General features: G+C 41.9%; 1 protein-coding gene across 5 annotated transcripts in view; it reads left to right on the forward strand.

Moving 5' to 3' along the window:
- The first annotated feature begins 20,110 nt into the window (after positions 1-20,110).
- The window catches only part of SEMA6A (semaphorin 6A), a 127,781-nt gene continuing 126,352 nt past the window's right edge, over positions 20,111-21,539 (forward strand). For all 5 annotated transcript variants that reach the window (XM_036402950.1, XM_036402946.1, XM_036402947.1 and 2 more), the window contains exon 1: positions 20,111-20,670. The gene's annotated coding sequence lies outside the window, so the exon portion shown is untranslated. The remainder of the gene's footprint in view (positions 20,671-21,539) is intronic.

Here is a 21,539-nt window from a genome sequence, read left to right on the forward strand (position 1 = left end):
AATCAGTGGAAGGCTTACATGGAGATAAGACCATCTGTGGTGTTAGGCAGAGAGTGAGAATGCTTTCTGGAACTGTCAGGGGAACTAGATCTCTAATCTTCTAAAACTCAAAGATTGTGAACCCTGTAATTTTGACCTTTCTTATCGGGAGATTCTCTAACTGTAAAAACCACCTGCCTTATTAAATTTGCTGATACCACACCTGGGGTCTGCAGAACAGCAAATACAAGACCATCTTATAGACCATCCTTTAGAATGGTTTCTAAGATCTATATTCCTTCTAAATTGTCTTTCTGCCCAGTTTCTCCAGTAATCATCTAAAACAACTGTTACAACATGGGGTTTTTTATTGTACAGGCATGCATGCTCTGAGAATGCAGCCAGGGCTTGCTGACAGAGCTGTGCCCAGAAATAGGGAGGATCTTTCAACAAGCTGTGCTCTGTAAAGGTCTCTGTTTCAAAGACTGTGTCTGTGTTGTCCTCCCAAGTCATCAGCCAACACAGACTCATAAAAAAAGCAATGCCATATCTGTGTGGAGCCTGGGCAGGTTCTGGGGGACAGCCTTATCGAGTTATGCTGGCATTACTGCATCAGTGCAACCCAAAACTTTTGTCAGCCCAGCTCACACTGGGACATGCAGCACAGCAGCAGCAGCCTCTTCGTGCCACTTGACTGGGAGAGACAGGTTTCATGCCGCAAATGCAGTACTGTCCCTCATTTCTATACAAAAATTTGTGAATCTCCTGCACTTTCAATAGAGGAAATTGAAATAAAGGAGTCAGAACTACAACCAAATGCCTTAGCTAATTGTAGGTGCTCGTACCATGAAAGCCACAGCGTAAGTTTAAAGCATTTCAGGACACTTCGTGAGTTCTGGGTGAGCTGTTTCATCTCACTCCTGTCTTCACACCTGTCCCCCAAGCACCTGCCCCTCATTTTTTTTCCTTTCATAGTTGACAGCTATGCCATTTTTGTCATCTTAGCTCAAGGAGCTAAAAAACCCCAATTATTTTAATTCTGGTTGATGATATTTTAAGTAAAACTGAATAAAGAATGGGAAATGCACATGATTGGTATTCAGTGAACTGAAGTTGTGATAGTGATTATTAAAATTCAGGACACCTCAGACATAAAAGCAAGTTATTTTATGGTATGCTTTTCTAGTTCTCAAAATATCCAAATATCCATTTCTATGAAAAAGCATAGATAAATATATAAATATATATTTCTAAATATATAACTTTTAAAGTTATATTTATATTATATATATATATACATATATATAAATACATATCTTTTTAAGATAATGTCTGAAGCTAAAACTTCAGATATTTCTTAAGACATATTTAGATCCTTGAAGACAATATAGATGACTAATTTTTGGATCTTGAACTATTAGGTTTTCTCATTATTATGAACTTTTTTAATCAAAATGTAGAAACATATAATTTCAAATGTAGAAACACACCTTCTCTCTTAGTAATCCATTCTGTAGCAGACTATCTCCATTCTGTTTGTTTCTTTCAGGCAATTGCCCTTGTCAATAACTAAAACACAACAAAGTTACTCTTTAGATCTAAGAACAGAAGATCACAATAGAAGATTCTGTAATTAATTTTCATAGCTAATTTCCATAAACCAAAGATTAAGCTTCAGCAGATATTCTTATTCATTATTGGAGCTATTTGTGCAAGGTTTACTCTTAGCTCTTATTCAACACCTTCTACACTTGCTTTATCTGGATAGGGGCTCCTGTTTCAAAAGATTTATAATAGGTGTACCATTGTCTATGAAACCAGTTCGTGATAGAGGCTTTTGAAAGTCTGCATCTATTCAGTGATTTCCCAGCTCTAGCTTACCCTCCATAAACCCTTCCCAAGCACCTAGCCATTTTAGTATCCCATAACAGTGTAACTCTCTTTTTAAGGCTCTTTTAGGATGACAAAATCTCTGATAAGGACTCCTAGTTATCACTATAACCCCTGATGTAACAGCACCCCTCTAGAACACACAAAGAAAGAGCCTTTTGAAAATTGTTTCAGGTTGTGCAAAGTATCCATTAGACAGACACATAAAGTATGTTGTATATCCACATTGGATAGCACGAAAGAATGGGGCATCATGGCAAAAGCAGGTTTTTTTTTTTGGTGAGGGTCTGTCCAACTGAATAATTTGGTTACTTACTGACTCACTGGATGAAACAAATGCTGCAAAGCAGGGAATTGTGTCACACAGAAATGATGAACAATAATTCAGTTATAAACTGCAATACAGACAAGTGTATTACCCTGTACTGCTTTATTCAAAAAACAGGATAGTGAACCTGTTGAGGGAAATTTATTTTTATTTCTTTCTGGTGTATAATTCCACCCATTTTGCAGTCTTTAAGCTCTTCACATTTTTTTCATGTAGTAAAAGTTCATACTCTGAAGCATCAATCTGCATATATGTCTAGATACACAGCAAAGCTCTTTTAATTTCATAATTGCCACTATATAAAACACATACATAAATATATGTCATCAGTCATCAATTTCTTAGGTGTTTCCCATCAAGTGTAGGGCTCCTCTGGGAGAAGTGTTGGACTAATGAGGAAATATTTAATGCATTTCTTATTAAATAGAATGTCTTTCATTTAACCCCTATGGTTGCTGCCAGGCTAAAGGAGAGCAGCAGCAGTAACACACCATCAGAGAAAGGTGGGTAAGAGGTGTTGTAATGGAAAATTTTGTATTCACACATGTGGAAATGTACCAGGAGAAAGAGAGACCAAACCAGAGAGAATAAGTGAGAGAGTAGAGGAAAAAAGAATACAATGGTCATTCAAAGGGCAGGAGAAACAGTGGTTGAGGGGAGAAAAGAGCAACTTATTAGCAGCAGACAGCTCTGAGACACTACACTGGGGGAACAAAAAGTGCAGCTTCAAGGCATTGCTGTGAAAACCATTGGCTGTGGTGTCAGTTTTGATGTGGTTCTGTCTGTGTCTGCTGCTGTGGCTGCTTGTGCTGCTCACATCACTCCCACAAGCCTGGAGGAGAAGGCAAGCTTTGCAGTAGCACTGGGTAGGTGTAAAATAACAGTAAACAGAGCCAATGGACTGAGCTGAGAGGGAAAGGAAATTTTTGCCTGTGAGGATATGTCAAGCCTGTCCCAGTAGCAATTCATTGTTTAAATCACCAGAACAACAGCTTAAGCTCCTCCAAGCAATAATGTGGTGTGCTGTGGTGTTCTGTGCAGGGATTTAGAGTGTCTTGAGTACACAGGCCTGTGCCAGAAATTGTCAGCATCAGTGAAAATGCGTGATGTTGGATTGGAGGATTTGTGTTAGTTTTATACAGGAAAAGCTTTATACAGGAAATTTCACAGCTTTATCATAAACATTTCTTAAGGGAGAAGGTAAAAATATCGTGCTCAGTAACTAATTTCAGAAACTGCAAACCAAGAGAAGGGGAAAAGATACTCAGTGAATGTCAAATATGTTCATATCAGTCAACCAGGTTTTGGGTTTTTTTTTCCAGCTGCAGCGATATAAGTAAAATAATTAAATAATAAGTAAAATCAGCCATTATCAATTAATTGCTCATTCTATTAATCAAAGCAGTGGGACCCAAGGTATGACTTACCAACTATGTGTAAATGACAGAGACTAAAAGAAGTCAAGTTAATTAAAAAGAGACAAAAATGTGAATTGATAGTTTTTCCATGGTTGCAATTTTCTCTTATCACTTCTATGCTCTTTCTTGATGCACTCATGTGTAAAATAATGCTACTGCTTGAATCAGTCTTTCAAACTCTTTTCAAGTTCTACTATGCACTCCAACCTTTAATGACAAGCACTTAAACAAAATGTACTGTGCCACTGGATTTACTGTGAACCTCTTAAGAGATTCTTCTGGTCAGAAAACTCTCTTGAAAACTTGACAATCTAGCCCTTTTTTTAAGTTGTAGAGGAGCTACTTTAAAATCACTGGAGAAATCAAATTTAGGAAATTAGAGAAGCAAATCAGCAGAGGAAAGGTGAACAAAATTAAATGGTCAGTGATGTAAGTGATAGCATCTGTGATCATGGATACTTGATGTGAACTTCACTCCCCTTACTGGCAGTACTTCTGTAAGACCACTAGAGATATAATAGCACTTAAATACATATATTAGAACTAAAAATAATCTTAACATTTTTTAATATGACTTCATATCACTGTAGTGAAATAACTGAATATAAGCTATATCTTTAAATAAATTTCCATGTAACATTATTTCTGATGTGATCACCTAACAACAAGTAGATAATAACAGAACTATGTCCAGATATATTTTTTTTCCTTGAAAGCAGTTAAGAGCCCATGTATTTAAGCCATAGCCCTGGTTTCATAGTCCTGAAACTAATTAAAAACTTGATAAATCATTTTTGACTTTAAAAAGTCCTCAAACCTAAAGCTAAACATGCAATCTTCAAAGCAGGCTTCAAAAACTCAAGGAAGAAATACTGGTGGTACCTATGCCCTTTTTCATTTCATGCGTTGGTGATACAGGTGTCCACCTGAGATCACCTCTCCTGTCCCCCTGATGAGCACATCACATGGCATCTCTCACAGCACACTGCTTCTGTGAGCATTCCAATGTGATCCACCTCCCTGTTCGTGTCTTGTCAGCCTTACTGCTGTCCCAGCGCAGTGGCTTCAGTTTGGTCGGGTGCAGCGGGGCAGTGTCACAAACAAGGCTGGGAGCAGCTCTGCCTCACAGGTCTGGCCATGTGTCTGAGGCAGCAGCACTCCCCTGGCCACTCCAAGCTCTGATTCTTCTCAGAGACAAGAGAGGATTGAACCCACACCTCATCTCAGACATCGAGCAGACCAGTCCCCAGACTACTGGATAAATGAGCTGCCACTGCAATTACATCAATGTTAAAATCCCTCCCAACAAAACTAGACTCCACTCAATTTGAAACAGAGCATGTGAAGTTTTCCTCTCTTCACCCCTGAGCCTACAGACCTCCTTACCCAGGCTGTATCACACACTGTGTTATCCTTTCAATGCAGTCTCAAATAGCTGTGGTTAATCACTTGACTTTTTAAGTACTCCATCCATCACCCAGTGCCAACCCCAGGCCTCCAAAGTCAGCTTTCTGCAGCTCACTGGGATTATCACCCTCTTCGATCTTCCAGGGGAGCTGTTTCTGTGATTCTCACTCTAATACGTTCCAATATAGACATGTCAGGCTCGCAAAGCCCTAAAACTTGATTTGTCTACAGCAGATAAGCACTGTTTGAACAGGCACATGGGGATCTTTCACACCTATTCTTTCTGAAAATATTTCGGAGACAAAACACTTGCACAAAGCAGGAGAAATGTAGAACTGCAGTGACTTTGTGAGTGACTAAAAATAGCATGTCATGAGAACTTCTTTCTTTCCCCAAGTCTGGTGAAAAGAGAGAAAAGTAATCATAAATGTGCTGCCCTGTTTTACACAGGACTATATCTCAACCCTGAGATATGGTCATGAACTGTCAAATCACACACAGAGGCTTTCATAAGATGCAAACCTCAACTCTCAAATGTATTTTAGGTCTTTGGTTTTGCTTTTGGGTGTGGGGTTTTTTTTCTGCCTCTGTCTACTGATTCCCATATAAAAATAACCATACAATTTTTATTCTTTGCAGGAAACAGTTATCTCTTAATTTTCAAATAATTTAAGAGGAATATACATTTTCATACAGCTTTTATACTTGATTTTTCAACGTCTCAGCCCTGATACAGGCACATGAAAAGATCCCCATGATGCTATCTCAAACTACTTCCATTTAACAACCTCAGTGAAATCCTGCCCCATTGAACTTAATGGTATTTTGAGGTACATTCCTATGGCATTGGAGTTCTTACCTATTTCCAGGGACAGCCTAGATTAATCTATTAACATATGTTACACTTTGAATCTAATGGATGAAAACTGTTTAAGAGCAAACTCAATGTCTCCATTTTTCTGCTTGCTGCTGCAACTCTATTTAATTTAAGTCCTGCAGTATGTATTTTATAGGTGCCATACAATGCCAACTGAAGGTTACCACAATAAAGCAGGAAAAAAGATGAGGACTACAAAGACATTGAGAGTGTATTTTAATTCATCTGAAAAAAAGTGACTTCTGCTTTTATCATCCTTTGTATTTGGCAAAGGTTAGAGTTTATCTGTTTCACAGGCTGCCAGAATGCTGAGTAGATCCTGCCATTGTCTCAGTGAATACTGAATTGCATATTAATTGAAGATCTAAGGCTCTACATCAAACAATAGAAGTGTAACCAAACATTGCAGACCTGGGACAGGAATGCCTCTAGAGCTAGATGGGAATGTTTGATTTAACAAGGCCCTTTAAATGTTTCCTTCAGAAACATTGCTAAGTCCTTTGAAACTTTGACAGTGTTTTGCTACTATCTGCAGCTAAAAATTATTTTCTGGAGATCAGTCCAGTGTGCTTACTCTGTGGTCATAGCCAAATGACCACAGTTAGGAACAGCCCCAGCATGCTAGCTCCTAGGGCTGCTCGGAAGAACCCACCTCAGGCAGGTTAAACGCCTCACCCTCTGTGAGGCCTATTGACCATTCACACAGGTGTGTTCCTACTGCTCCCTGATGAAAGGACAAATGAATGAGGGCCATGTGAAGAGCTGCCTCTCATCCTTCTAGGAGTTGTATAAGGGCAGAAATCAGCTGCCAAGGGGGAGACGTAAACCAGCCAAGTGGCATTTGTGCACTGCTTGAATAAACAGGTGAATTCAGTCACACTGTAATGCATTAAGAATTTCTATCAGATGCAAAAAAGAACACATCTCCTATACTATCATATAGTATTTGTACATACATAAAATAGAAAGAGGCAGACAGAATTGAGCATTTCTGCACTGAGAGACTCTAATAATACAATGTGTATTGTGGAGTGGAAAAAAGGAATAATGCCAAAGTATTTAATGGATTCAAATCCATATAAAGATTGAGACTCATAATGATTACAACATATTTGAGTTTCAGAAAATGATCAAAGCTGTTTATTTGAACAGATTTATTCTTTTATGGAAACTTGCATTGGGTCTGGGCCCAGCTTTGCTATTCAGTCCTTCTTTTACAGTGCTCCTGATCTAAAGGACAGAATTCCTGAATTTTTAAGTTTGTCTCTTTATGTGTGACCCCTCTCAAGTGTGATCTCTTTGTTCAACAAAACATTGTTATTTAAATGCCCATATCACTGTGGCTACTTAAGTTCCCTGTTTTAGAAGAAGAGTCACAAATAGAGGCTACAATGTGGATATGATATATTAATTACATGCTAGATACCAGCACCCTTTCAGGATCTGACTCCACCTAGCTTTCCTCTGAGTACTCTCTGCCATTCACACAAGATATCTTGCTGAACAAATTCCTACACATTATTTTTCCTCATTATCTTTTGAGGTATTGCAATGCAAAAGGTAAACAGTGCATAGATGTAGAAGATCTGCAAGATAAGTGATTAATAATAACACACGTAGTTTTAATGAACATTCTTCTAAGAGAGAATGGATGATAATCTTCAGCAAGCAATGGTGTAATTTTAGATATGTTCTAGAAGTCCAGGAATCAGACATTTGAGTAGGAAGTAGCTTAAAGCACTACGTATTTGCCATAATTTTAGACTCTGAATGCTGTAAACTGCAGCAGGGAAAATTTGCATCCCAGTGTTGGATATCATCCAGAGAAGATAGTCAGGCTCCAACAACTTCTTAGAGTCTTACCATAGCAACTTCCATCTCTACCTCATCGATAAAGCTGACTCTTTCCTTCTGCCCAGACTTTGGGGATGGACTTTGGACAGATATTTCCACTAAATACATAGGGCACCTGACCCCTGCAAAGAATTGGTAAACTAAAAGATCTTAGGGCTCTATGTCCGTATTTAGTAATCAGACTGTAAGTGACAGAGTTTTATTGAATTTTTATTTCTTTTCTTGTGGGCCTATAACTGATGTGTTACAGAGACTGTCCTGCAGTTACTGAAGCCAAAACAATGAGGTCCTGAGTTTGACGAGTCATTTCTTACCAAGTGCCTCCTCTATATAGTTAAACATACATAAAACTTGTGATTCTAAGACATAGTAATAAAAATGGGAAAAAAAATCAAGATTTTTTTAAATTCTGTGAGATAAGGGAGGTAAATTCAATGAGCTAAGGCCTACTGTATAAAATCTGTACACTTTCTCCTATTACTATAGCAAAATTATTTTGACTGCTGTCTATATTTCATCAAATTCTTCCAAACGCTGGTTTACTTCATAGTTCCTGTTTACAGACACTAGCATTAAGCAGGCTATATGTTCTAAATAAATCACACTTAGTGCTGTTGTTGATATGTTCAGTTCTATGAACAATGAAGTGTGTGCAAGAACATCATCCCTCTACAAAAAAAAAAAAAGTTATAATATAAAACTTGAGTTCCTGAGATAGAAGATACTATTTGATACTATTAGCCACATATTCAGAGGTCACTAACAAGTCTCACCCTATTCCAAGATCTAACAATAAAAGTACACTTCCCACGTAATTCTTCCAAAACAAATTACAATTTCAAAGGCAAGAGTAGCCCCATTCACCAAACAGGTCACCTACAAGACCGGTCAGATGGAAGAAAACATAGCAACCAAAAAGTATGGCAAAATGGAAAATATTTTTTTTTCAGAAGGTACACTGCAAAGTCAATTGGAACATATATTAGAATTTTTTCCAGAGTTTCACCTATATATTCCCACACAAAATACAAACAAGGAAAAGACTGTATTTAGTCTCCACTATATTTTTTTTATTCCCTCATTCACCCCTACACTAATTCTGTCATGGTATTCCAGTCACATATCTTAAATGCCAATAGTTATGTACTGGAACCCTCTCTTCCACTCATACAAAAAAAGTTAATTGTTTTGCCAGTTTGGGGATAATGGTTACATAGAAGCCCCACTTGCACCAATCTGCATCCAATACATTACCTCTTATTCAGAAATTGTTGTCTCCTCCTGTTAACTTCCTCGCAAAACATATTAAAAGTGCCTCCCCTTCTTGTATATAGCCACAAAGTGCAGATGGGGCTTTTCAAAGAAGTGCTCACCCTTACTTAATTACCCATGAAGTTACAAAAGCTAAGCTAATAAGGCTAATTGAGTTTTCTAAGAAGGGATCAGTCTACTTATCTAAATATCTGGTAAGTTTTGCCTGTCTTCTAACAATGGATGGACATAATAAATACAGCAGTCACAGATTTTTTTAAGTCCTCATATCCTCAAAATACTGCCATACACTATTTTTCTCAATGCTTCCCTACCAAACTTCATGACATGAACACAGGGCATTTCCTATAGAGCATGGTCATATTGTTGTAATTTAGGTTTGTAACAGAAACTCTTGTTTGGCAGCACAGTACATACTGATTTCCCATCCTACATTTAGAAGACTGAGAATTTGGGTCTATTGGTTAGAAACTAGATGCAGATATCCAGGACTCACCCAGATTTTGAATTTTTTTTTTCTTTTCTCTTTCTTTGTTTTTCAGCTACATATGCAGCACTGGAATACCCAGCATGCTTGTTTCATTATAGTTCCTCCCAAAGAGGATCTCTAAAGAGGCATTTTTTGGCTGCTGAATGCCCTGTATTTTCTCTCTTCACTAATCATGCATACTGTGCAATGTAGAGTTTGAACTGCTAAGCATAGTGTGATTCACTTTCTTATGTGAAAAAAAAGCAGGACTGTTGCGCTTCACATCAAAATCAGTGAGTTTGTAACTGCTGGGACTTTTAATGATTGATGAGAGCTTTGGCATAGTTTCTGTTTGGAAAAGAGGGCTTTGAACTGGTGGATAAAATACCAAGAGGAGGGACTTACATAATGGGCCCATCTCCCCTAATCTCCTCACCAAAGAATACACAAGGAAGAAAAACAAGGAGTCCCTTGTAACTCTTGCAGTGATGAGCGTCTCATTTAATGTATTCAGTTACTTATTAGTAGGCCAATATAAATCTAGCACAACAGTGTGCAAAGTCAGCAGGGGGTCTGAATCCTGATGTTATTTTTCCCACCACTGAATAAATGATCCCAACCACCAGCTTCAGAAACTCATCCTCATTAGTATGTATGAAATGAGCGGAATAAGCACTGAGAGATTTATATTGTTCTGTATTCAATTTAATTAATAAGAGACGGTGCAGATTTCTGGAGGAAAGAAAGAGGCAGTGTCCATAGATTACTGTTCACCTTTCATTGTTCTTAGTGATAAAAATCTATCACAGAATGGCAGCCTTAAAAAGTACACTCATCATTTTCTAATCCTACTGGCACTCATTAACCAGACCTCTTAGCAACATGCATATTATAATCTGCCACCATCACTAAGGTCACTGTAGAGTTCTCATTACAAGCCCTCTGCTTAGAAGGTTTCATAACTCTGATGGAAAATTTAAGGATAACCAAGCAGTACTTTTTGCTGTAGTCTTGCCCTCTTAAATTCTGGACAGGCCCAACAAAAGAAGAACGACATAAACGCCAAACAAAACCAAACCAAACCAACCAACCAAACAAAAAACCCAAACAAACAAAACCTATAACTACCTGTTGGTGTCAGACACTGGCCTGACAGCAATTAGTACAGGCAAAGTCAATGTGAAAACAGTTCCTAAGAGGCACGAATGATAAATTCATTTAATTAGCATGAAGTAGATTGTGGGAAAGGTGGGGTTTATGTCTAATCTGACATACACAAAGAGAACACCAAAATCAGGATTTGAGCTTGAAAATTGCTGTCTCACTATGCTGAAGTCAGCTACAGTTTGGCCACTGATTCAAGCAAGACCAAGACTTGAACCAGACTTTACAGTTTAATGCCTAGGGTTCTCTTTAATTCTATTTTACATTTATGGTTTTCCTAGTTTTCTGTTTTCACAGTTAGGAGGCATGGTTATTAACTGGTTAGTGTTACCCATTTTGTCTTTTGAGTGATGTTCAGGTCCCGTGAAAGTCAGGGACAAAACTCCCATAGACTCCTCTAAGTCCACTTCTTTTCCCCAAACACTTTAACTCACGTCAAACACAGCATGTTTATAAATAAACTTTGATTTTTATTTAACTGAACACCCAAATTTAATACGTCAGTTGAACACAGGCCCAAACAAAAATTTAATACTCTAACATCAATCTTTATTTCTGTCTTTGACATAGTGTATAAGTAGATATTAAAATGCACATATGTTTTCTGCTGATTTTCTGTGAACTGTAATGCATATTCCACACAGAGCTGAAAGTACAATCCAAGAAACATCCACAGGAAGTTCTTGCCAAAAGTGAGGAACAATGCTGTCTTTGGGACAGACCAAATAAAAAGTCACCAAGAATATTGCTATAAATGATACCCTGGGCAATAACATGTTAATTTGTTTTCCAACTAGTGGGAGTTTCATTACTCATGGCACATAAATGAGGATGCCTGTGGCTTATTGCATGCAAGTTGATGTTTTCCTCCACATTTCTTCTTTTTCTGCATAGTCTTGCACTTCTCCAACTCTGAGGCATTCCTCTTCACCTACTAAACTTCCACACATGCACTGGTAAGTACACTCTAAAAGACAGGTAAAAAGTTTAGTATGATGGCTTACAGAAAGGACAACGGTTTGAGTCAGAAATCAAATATGCATCTTCAAACAGTGGAAACACTCTTTTCACGGTGAGTTAATCAGATTTCTCCCAGCAGTCAGTTTCTGTGTGGTCTCTTGTCCTTTATGTTGAAACAGTGACTAATCTTCCAAATGGTTTTCACTCACTTCCTCTCAATTTTGCTGCACTAATATCAGGGCAGCAGAGTGACTGAAACTCTGTTAGGCAGGACTGGAATGTCTAGGCTGTGATTTACCTGAGAGAGTCACAGTTGGGAGCAGCAGCTAGGTAATGATTGCCAGGAATGAGCAAACACAGGAAGTCTCTGCTCTCCTTCCCTTGTTCCCTGCTAATAGTGCAGGCTTCATTAGCAAATGCTTTTCAGCTCTAACAATCACCAGGAAACTCCAGACTACTAGGAGCCTAGAAGGAGGGAGGAAGGGAGGGGTTGCACCTCTCATCATCCTCATCAGATGGGCCAGAGGCTATCACATCTGCACACAGTAACACCTAATCCTCACCTACCTGCATGAGCTTCAGTTCAGCTTCTTACTGAGTCAAACTTCTGAACACAAGTACCATTGGCAGAGTTCAGATAATTATCTGGAAAAATCCAGACTACCAAATAGGTGTCTCCAGGATTCTTTATTATTCTGAAGAGAATAATATTCAGACGAGAGCCCCTTCTACACCAGTTAATGAAACTAGAGCTAGAAACACCTCTTAGGAAAAGGGATTAAGCAAACAAAGGAAAAGATACATTTCTGCTCTTTTTCCTGAGTGATAATACCTTTGCTAGACAGCATTCAAGAAATCACTCAAGAGACCCCATCAACTCCCCACTGTAACCCATAAAAACGACACTGTGCTACAAACTTATGGCTCATCCCATTGTAAGAAATGAAGCTCACTTTGAAAATTTCAAAGGTTTATTAAATCTTAACAAAAATACAACAAAGGAATGAATAAGGAAAAATTACAGCACCGAGCATCCTTGGAACACTACCCACATACTCAGCTACAAAATGGATGCTCTGCCTTTTATATCCTTAACTCCCTCCTAAAGTTTTATCAGTCAACTCCTTCTTTGCCATCTATTGGGGGAGATTACTTTCTTACATCTTGATTAGAGGTCAGGTGTTGCTTTGCCATGCCTCCTAGTAATAAGCCAGCCCTTCCCAAATGCCCTGACTATTACAAGGGGGAGGGGAAAGAGGACTATGGGAGGACATATTACAATGACATCACTACACATACACCTAATATACATCTCTTAATTGTGAGAGCTGACCATCACATTACTCATCTATACCACCACGTTTTCCATTTCAGACAAATAAATTTCTGCTCTTCTCTGTGAGAGAGCAGGGACATTAAGTCAGCCATTAAGTTGGTGAGGGAAGGTGCACAAGGAGGATGTGAGAGACTTGTTGCCTTTCACCTGCTAATTTCACCTTGCTCACAGCTGTGAGCCAAGAGGAGCCAAACTCCATCCAGCCCACCTATCAGAGATGATGAGTGTCAAGCTGCTGCCTTTCTAGACTGATCCCATGTTCTGGAGCACTGTTATTTCCTGGTTATCCTGTGTCACTTTTTCCACACAGAATTGGGTCCAAATAACTAATCAGGCTGTGTTAGGAGGTGACTGACACTGATGAAAACTGCTCTGCATAAAGCAGGACACAGCTTTTTCCAAAGTCTCTGTCTTTCAACACATTTTCAGTCACTCTTCTGTATCTTAGCAGGCCATAATGTTCTTGACATCAATTCCTTCTTTAGTATGTAAAAATATTCATATTGTTTAAAAGCAAGTGTAAACCTAGAGCTACTCAGTCTCTCATTTCTTGTTGTTTTAAGTCAGTAATCTTTCAGGATTGAAAAATAAAACCTGACTAAAGAGATAATTTTTGATCAGCTGCTCAATGGTCAGGTCTAACCAATCCCATTCTTTTTTTCCTTGCTTTATTTTATCTTATCTCACTAATCTTTTGCTGCACATAGAGATTATTTGCCTCTCATTCTCTTTGGTCCTCTTTCTACGTATTTCCTTCCCCCATCACTCCTCTCTGGTTTCCCTCCTTCTTGCCCACTGCACACTTACAAATCCTCTCAGCTGGAGCCATCATCCAGACTCTTTCATTTTGTCCTGGCTCCTCTTTTCCCCTCTGTCCTTCTCCTGTTTTTAGTTTGTCAGTTACAAACCCCTTCTTCTACCCACTGCCATCAATTCAAGAGTTAAAAAAAAAAAAACAAAAAAGTCAGCTGGATAACCATTATTGTTATTAATTGTGTGTCTGTGTGTGTGTATGTGTGTTGGGTAGGAGGATGGAATAAAGGCTCTTTATTTCCGATACTGAAACCATTAACGGTTTCTATTTGATAATATTGTATTGCCTGGCAATTCCATTTACTGAATGTTCCTAAGGGCTCAGTTCCACCAAAGGGACACTGAAAGTAATTATTCTGATTTACTAAACTAACTACTTCTTTTTACTTGAAATTTGGTTTGCTCTCAGTTTGCTCCTGTAATTGTACTTAAAACATTTTTATTATTGTATTTGCTTGTTTCAGTGCTGTCTTTTCAATTATGATTTTACACTTAGTTACACCATGCAGATGTGAAATGTTCAGTATTTTTTTGGGGAGCCACTGCAATGTTTCACTTTGAACCCATTTACTTACTGCAAGAACATAGGCAAAGCCAAAAATAAATCTCTCCACTGTTTCCCTTAAGTTCTTGATCAAGCCCTATTTTAATGAGTCCTGATGAGAACTGAGGATTTACCTAAAGAAAATTATGAATTTAACATAACTTTGCAATCAAAATGCATTCTACAAGTTTTCAGAGAGTCTTTCAGAGAGACATCTTCACTTACTCCCCAGACAACTCAGTAGTTAGCATCAAAATTTAATCATACAGAGAGAAACAGCAGCTGAGAGAAACATTTTATTCTGTTCAGTTCCTCACTGTACTCAAAAAAGGTCCAATACCTAAAAACAATGTTGGAATAGCTGGGGGTGTGGATCTTCTGAAAGAGTGAACTAAAAACATAGGGCACAATACTTGAAATAAAATCACCATGAAATAACAGAGGAGTGTGCCATCTTCTCCCATTGCAAAACTGAGGAGAAAGAAACCTTGAAAACTCTCTTCAGATGCTCTCTCTATAGTTTCTCATTAATTTTCCTCTCAGAGACTCTAACTACAAGAGACTAATGTAAGATCATCAACAGCCAATGTGTGAAGAAATTAAGTTTCCCTTTATGGAAAATCCAATAGAGTTCAATAGCAAATAATTTTTCTAGTGACTTGAACTTAAGTGCCTATGGAATACAACAGATCAGTTATATTCCTGCTGCGGAGCTCTTCAGGCTAGTTAAAAATTACCATAAAATCCCTTGCTAGTGAAATTTTACAACGCAAATCATTAGCAGGTGAAATTGTTAAGGATGCACTACCATTAATAAGATTATGTTAAACAGGAAGATTTGGCCCATGTATGTTTAGAGTAATTTGATAATGAATCACTGCAAATTTCTGTTGGTTTTAACAACTGTTAAATTCTACATCACTTTCCCATATTGATCTTACATGCTCTGTTGTTTTCTCTGTTTTTTAACAGGGAGCCGCTCCCTTCACCATATGGTCCAGCCGCTATCCACAGTTTTCTCTGCTTATTTCACCATCATGTAACACTCTCCTCTTCTGGGAACTAGATGACACAGTGACATGCAAATGTTGCTCACAGTGCAACACGAATTTCTGCTGATTTCTGGCACAGTACAGTGGGAGCTGACCAGGGCAGCCTCCAGCATAAAACATCTGCTCTGCAGCCTTGTTTGCCTTCCAAAATCCTCAATAGTTGTAAAGACCAACCTGCACAGAATTGGCACAGAGACACTCTGGGTTCCCAGCAGAGGCAAAACCTTCACTGGTGTTTCCAGTGAGTATTACAAACTACTTTGCTGAACTTTGAATACTCTGGGTGCTTCTTGTTGAGCACATCCCATGTCAACTTGTAGTCATCTGAGTATCCACTCGGAAGATGTCTGAAGAAAATGTTTAAGAGAAGCAAATCCATATATGCCATCCAGCAACCTAAAAATGTGGCATTTCTGGTAAGATCCTTACTTACAAAAAGAATTTTGCAAGGATTCACCAACCATTAAAAATCATGTCCATGGAGGAAACCCATTATTCTTAATCTCATCTCATTTTATATGTTCAGAAAGAGCTGTAAAATGTCTAGCATTCATACCTTTAAACTATGACCTTCACTCTGCACAAGTTAATTGGGCAAAAGACCTATTGCCACTTTACACTAAGAGGCTGAGAATTGGGTCACTGTTGATTTTTAAGTCCTGTTTCCTTCAGTTGCACAAAGCACAGCTACAAGCTGATAAAAAATCTCCCCACTTTCAACCACATTTTCAGAGAACAGCTGAGTTTGAATGAATTTCCCTGAAGTGGTTAAAAGAATGATCTTATTTTTCTCTGTGTAGGAGTAATTACTTTGCCAGGCATTCAATAATCTTGTCTTGACACAAATCATATTTGCAGTTTGATGAGATTTCTGTATTGCTATAAGATTAAAGAAGTCAACACTTATTTTATATTAAGATGTGCTGCATTCAACATTTTGTTTTTATTTGTGGTGAAACATATCTCCATGGGTAAAAGCATTTCCTCTGATGCTGATGCCCAAGTAGGAAAGAGGAAAAGGGAGTACAAGCCCTCCTAAGATTACAGCGTTAATTTAAGTCCCTCGTGGACATCAAAACTATCTCATACCTTCCTTGGGGCAAAACCCCCTTGTATCTCCCAGACAGCTGTCGAAGTCCGCAGCTCTGCCATTCCTGTTGTTTCTCAACAATGTAAAACACTGCTGCATTTTGAGCTTTTGAAATAGTGGCAAGAAGAAGCTGAACTGAATCTAACAGTAATAACTGGAATTGGGGAATATTGAATATTTTGCATATGTGTTGAATGTTCTGGTGTAGGAAGGCAATGAATGGGGATGAGCTCAACAAGGTGCCATTGCACCCCTGCAGTATCCCAGCTCCTGAGAGCTGCATCTAACAATCATATCTGGGATCTGGGAAGATAGTACAGTAGAAAATATGTATTATACAATGTGGGACTTAGCACACAAATTAGCATTGAACTCTGCACATCCCAACTGAAAGAGGCAGGTGCTGCCAGCGAAGGAGATACAAATGCCCTTCTTCCATACAGGCCAGCTGTCTCACAAACATATTTCACATGTGATTAAGGAGGAGTAGAGGTAACATTTTCACACAAACTAAGATAAAATTTTTGGTAAAGACCTACTTTGAAGAGGGGCTGGAAGGAGTTGGAGAAGTTCTCTATAGCCTGTGTGAATTGTTCAGATCAGGATTTTAAAATGCACAGCTCCATGGAGACCTCACCAAGAATTCCTGACTGGAAAATCCACTGCACTCTACTGCTGTGGCTGCCAAAAAGCAGACAGTGAAAAAAAAATATGTCTTTTCCCATAAATAAGAGTAATAATTCCCTTCCCTAAACCCATGTGAGTAGCCCACAATTGTTAACTAGTCTAGGCAAAACAAGTAAGGTTGTATCTCTGTTTTCAGAAAATCTGACAGCATGAAGAATTGAGATTGACATTAAAGTTCCACAAAAATAGACTAAAAAGCTTGGTGAGAGAGAAAATACGAGGAGAACAGTTCATTGGATTGAGTACTGAGTGAGAAAGGAAACAGGGAGTCAGGTAAAAAATGGGGGTGGGTTTTCAAGCCATGAAGACACTTAAGAGTTTGTACAGCAAACCAAGAGATAATGAAGGACAGAAGAGCTGGGTGTCATTTTGGCAGAGGGCTAAATGAAAAATGGTTACAGTGCATGATTTAACTGAAGTTAGGCAGCAAAGGCTTGAAAAGTAAAGACAGGGGAAAATGGATGAATGAAAAACAATTTTGTAAAAAACCCCAGAATATAAAACTTCTAGTAACTGATGCCTTAGCTAGTACCACTATCTGGAAAACTGGATTTTTTAGTGTTGCTTCTTCCAGAAATTTCATTGTATAAAAATCTGGTCTGTGTTTTTCAAAAGCCTAAATATAGGAGGGGAAAATATTCTCTGTCAGAGAGCCTTTTTTGATTAGTAAAGAAATGCAATGGCAAAATAAACCATTCAGTATTGTGGAAATACTTGTGAAATAGCTGAAGCACATAGTAAAGACCAAACCTATATCTGCTTCCAGTTCAAACCCACAATAAAGTTGGTGGCAGTTTTGAACACCTCAAAATGTGTGCAGTGATTGAACATAATATAATGATCAAATGTCAGCCTTAGCTATTGTGAAATGGGTATTCCCCACAAGTCCTGACTATGTTCAGTCTCTGTTCTCATTTCCTGACAGAGGAAGAAAAACCATGATATGATCAAGGACCCCTTTGTGGAAATAGGGTTAGGGGTCTTGGCAAATCAAGGTACATTCATCTAGTCTACCCCTCTGACACACACTTGGTACCTAGAAATCATTTGTACCAGTTGAGTTTCTCTAATTGCTTTCAGATCTAGAAGAAGTTTGTTTCACTAAAATTTATCTGTCTCCAGCAATAACCCTGTTTGGTGCAGAAATCACTTCTATTTTAGATTTTCAGGGAAAGAAAGAAAATAAATATTAGGTCTTGGTTCCTTTGGTCATAAAATTACCCTAAGTATACATTCAGTTTAAACTGTCAGAAAGGAAAGAAGAAACTGTTTCTTGATGCAGATGAATGTTTTCCCTTGTAATCTAACAACTAGAAACTGAATGGATGTGTGGTTAATTTCAGACCCAAATCAAATACAGATCCCAAACCAATGTCTTACAGTCCTTTCATTATCTGAAAATAAAAGGCAGAAAAAAACAGCTGTCATAAATAAGTAATTATTTTAATTTTAATGCCATACTTTGTGACCTGACAGCAATTCTCCTAGTGGAACTCTGTCCTCTCACTTATCTGGTTAGGGGGGAAAAAAAGTATAAATCATGTTAAAGTAATTGCACGTGTAAATGAATCCCCTGGAAACAAGATACCTTCACGCTGAAACAACTAGAGGCTCTCCTCGCAGCCTTAACTCCGGGGAGATCTAGAGGGTGAAAATCACTGTTAAAACTCATGAGGAATCACATGCCGCCGTCGAAGAAAGGAACACGCGGATTTTCACCTCACTGACTTTGAGCTATTTTGCTGGATTTACAGCGTAGCCCGCTCCCGCAGTCTGTTCGTCCCAGCCCTGATGCTCTGAGAGGTCAGAGCATCAGGGCTGGGATCCCGCGGGGCGCGGGAGAAGAGGCCGGGAAGAGCGGAAAGCACAAGGGCGCGGAGGGCCGGAATCAGGGGCCAGTGGCTCGGGCCCCCGGCGGGACGCCCGCAGGCAGGGGCCGAGCGCCCCGGCGGGGTCTGCGGGCGCGGCGGAGCCTCCGCGCCTCCCGCCGCGGGGACACCGCGTGCCGGGAGCGCAGCGGCGGGGGCGGCGCGGGACCACTTGGTGGCGGGCGGGGAGCGGTGCCCGGCGCAGCCCCCGCACCGCCCCGCGGCCGGGCCGGGAGGATTACCGCAGGCGGCAGCGGCGGGGGGCCTCGGCGCAGGGACGGGAGAGGGGGATTAGCGTATTAGCGCCACTTGCTCTTGCTCCCGGCTGGATCGGCTCCGAGACAGGGATTAGCGCAGCCAGCGACCACCGAGGCGGGACTGAGACGGTGGGAAGGGGAAAAAGGCAACAAGCGGACGGCCAGCCGCCAGCTGCAGCCCCCGTCCCCGCTTTCCCCGGGGGACGCGGGGATGCGCCCAAGGGGGAACGGCCCGCCCCGGCCCCGTGCGCGGGGCTTCGCTTCCGCCCCGGGCTCCGCAGCAGCCCCAGATCCCGCGGAGAAGCGGCGAGTCCTTCGGGGGGCTGCAGCCGGCTGCCCCTGTCCCGCCCCGTGCTCTCGCCGCGACCTCGGGCGTCTCCCCGCCCCTCGCCGCCTCTCCGCGCCCTGCCGGCGCGGAACGACCGTGATTGTTGGAGGCGGCGACAGCTCCGAGAAAACGGGCGATGGCAGGGGGCGGCGAGTCCCTTCCGCAGACACCTGCTCGACGTAAACCCAGTGACGGCCGGCACCACCCCAAGGTACCGTGGCAGCAGCGGAGCAGCGCCGCCCACAGCGAGCCCCAAACCGAAGCGCGGCCGCCCCGCTCCGCACTGCCCGCGCTCCCTCACGCCTCGCCCGGATTCCCTCACGCCTCGCCCGGCCCCGCCCCCAGCCCCGCCCCCCGCGGGGCGGGGCGGCCGCGCGCGTGCCCCGCCCGTGGCGGTGGGCGGGGCGGGGAGGGGGACGCGCCCGCCCGTCCGCCCGCCCGCCGCGCTCCAGTCCGGGCTTTGTCTCCGCCTCCGGACGGAGGGGACAGCGGGAGGGCGGCGGGAGACGGAGCGGCAGCGGCGGGAGACAGGGACAGGGAGAGAGAGACAGCGGCTCCCACGTCCTCGCCGCGCTCAGTCCGATGCCCGGCAGCTCGAGGCGAGCAGCGACTACGCTTTCCTGCCGTGGCACAGCGTGTACCTCCAGCCTTGGAGTTTTCCTGAAGCAGCCGTCACACCGGGAGCACTTCTGGTAGAAAGGGACCAGGAGACCCCGAAATGACTTACCTCCCGAGGCTCGACTGAAGGGGACTTACTGGAGTGGAACCGTAGTGGAATTTGGGTCTGGAGAGGAGTTGCTAGCGCTTTTTTTTTTGCTTATTTTTTTATTTTTTATTCTTCTCTCCGATCACTCCCTTCTTCGTCCATCATTGGAAATGAACAAATTGCGTTTGCAATTCAGAAAGTAGAAATATTAAATATACCATCCCCCGGGAAGCACACATGTAGTAATGACAAAGGATTGCAAAGGAGAGAGTGGCTCCAGTTTCCCAGAGAGATCCCCTAAAATGGATTACTAAATGGGACACTACATCAGCTAGTTGTTCTCTAGCTGCCCAGATACATGCACCGAAAAGGTACAGTACCCCCCTGTCCGTACCCCTACCTTATGTTTTGGGATTGCTCGGAAGGGGAAGCTCACGGATCGCCCGGCCGGCTCGGAAGGAGCGAGGGTGGTGTGTGGTTTGAGGCGGGCTGCTTCTGCCTTCTGTCTCGACATCGTTTGCAGCGCCTAGGGAGGAGGAGAGCCTCCCGCAAGTGTACGCGCTGCGCTTGGTGTTGTCACTTTACCGGCATCTCGTAGCTTCATCTTTTTATCCCTTTTTTATTTGACCCTCATATTTTTCTTCCCTTCCCCCCCCCCCCCACTCCAATTGCCTAACATGTTATCCTCCCTCCCCTAACCCTTGGCGCAGCTTGCATGCGCTGGGCTGGGGCTCCTCGCCTCCCATCCCCGAACCCTTACTGGCAGGGGGTCGCTCCCGCCCGGGCACCGTGGGGAGCTGGGCGGCCGCGGGACGCCGCCGCCGGGGCCGCCGGGCGCCTACCCCGGGGCCTCCGGGAATCGTGTGGGGCTGGGTGCTGGGGTCTTTGTTACAAGAACTATGTGTGCGCTCCGCGTAGAGGCGTAACCCCGCCGTCTCTGCCGTTCCCGCGGTGTAGCTGGGTCGCGGCCGATGTATTTTTTTATTGTTTTTTTCCGAGGCTGGCGCTGCTTTTTGGGGGAAGTGGCTGGGAATCGAGGCAACTTCTGCGGAGCAGCCCTAGGCGCAGCCGCGGGCTTTGTTCGCGATCGTGGGCTGGGGCCGCGGGCTCACCTCCCCGCCCGCTCCCCACGGGCAGTGGCCGCCCTTCCCTCCGCCCCGGCCCCGGTGAAGGTGGGCTGCCGGCTGGCCTCCCTCAGCCCCGCGAAGGGTGGCTCTGGGGTAGGGATGCTCCCCGCCCC

This window comes from Molothrus ater, chromosome Z, assembly GCF_012460135.2.
Source record: "Molothrus ater isolate BHLD 08-10-18 breed brown headed cowbird chromosome Z, BPBGC_Mater_1.1, whole genome shotgun sequence".
In the NCBI taxonomy this organism is placed as follows: Eukaryota; Metazoa; Chordata; class Aves; order Passeriformes; family Icteridae; genus Molothrus; species Molothrus ater.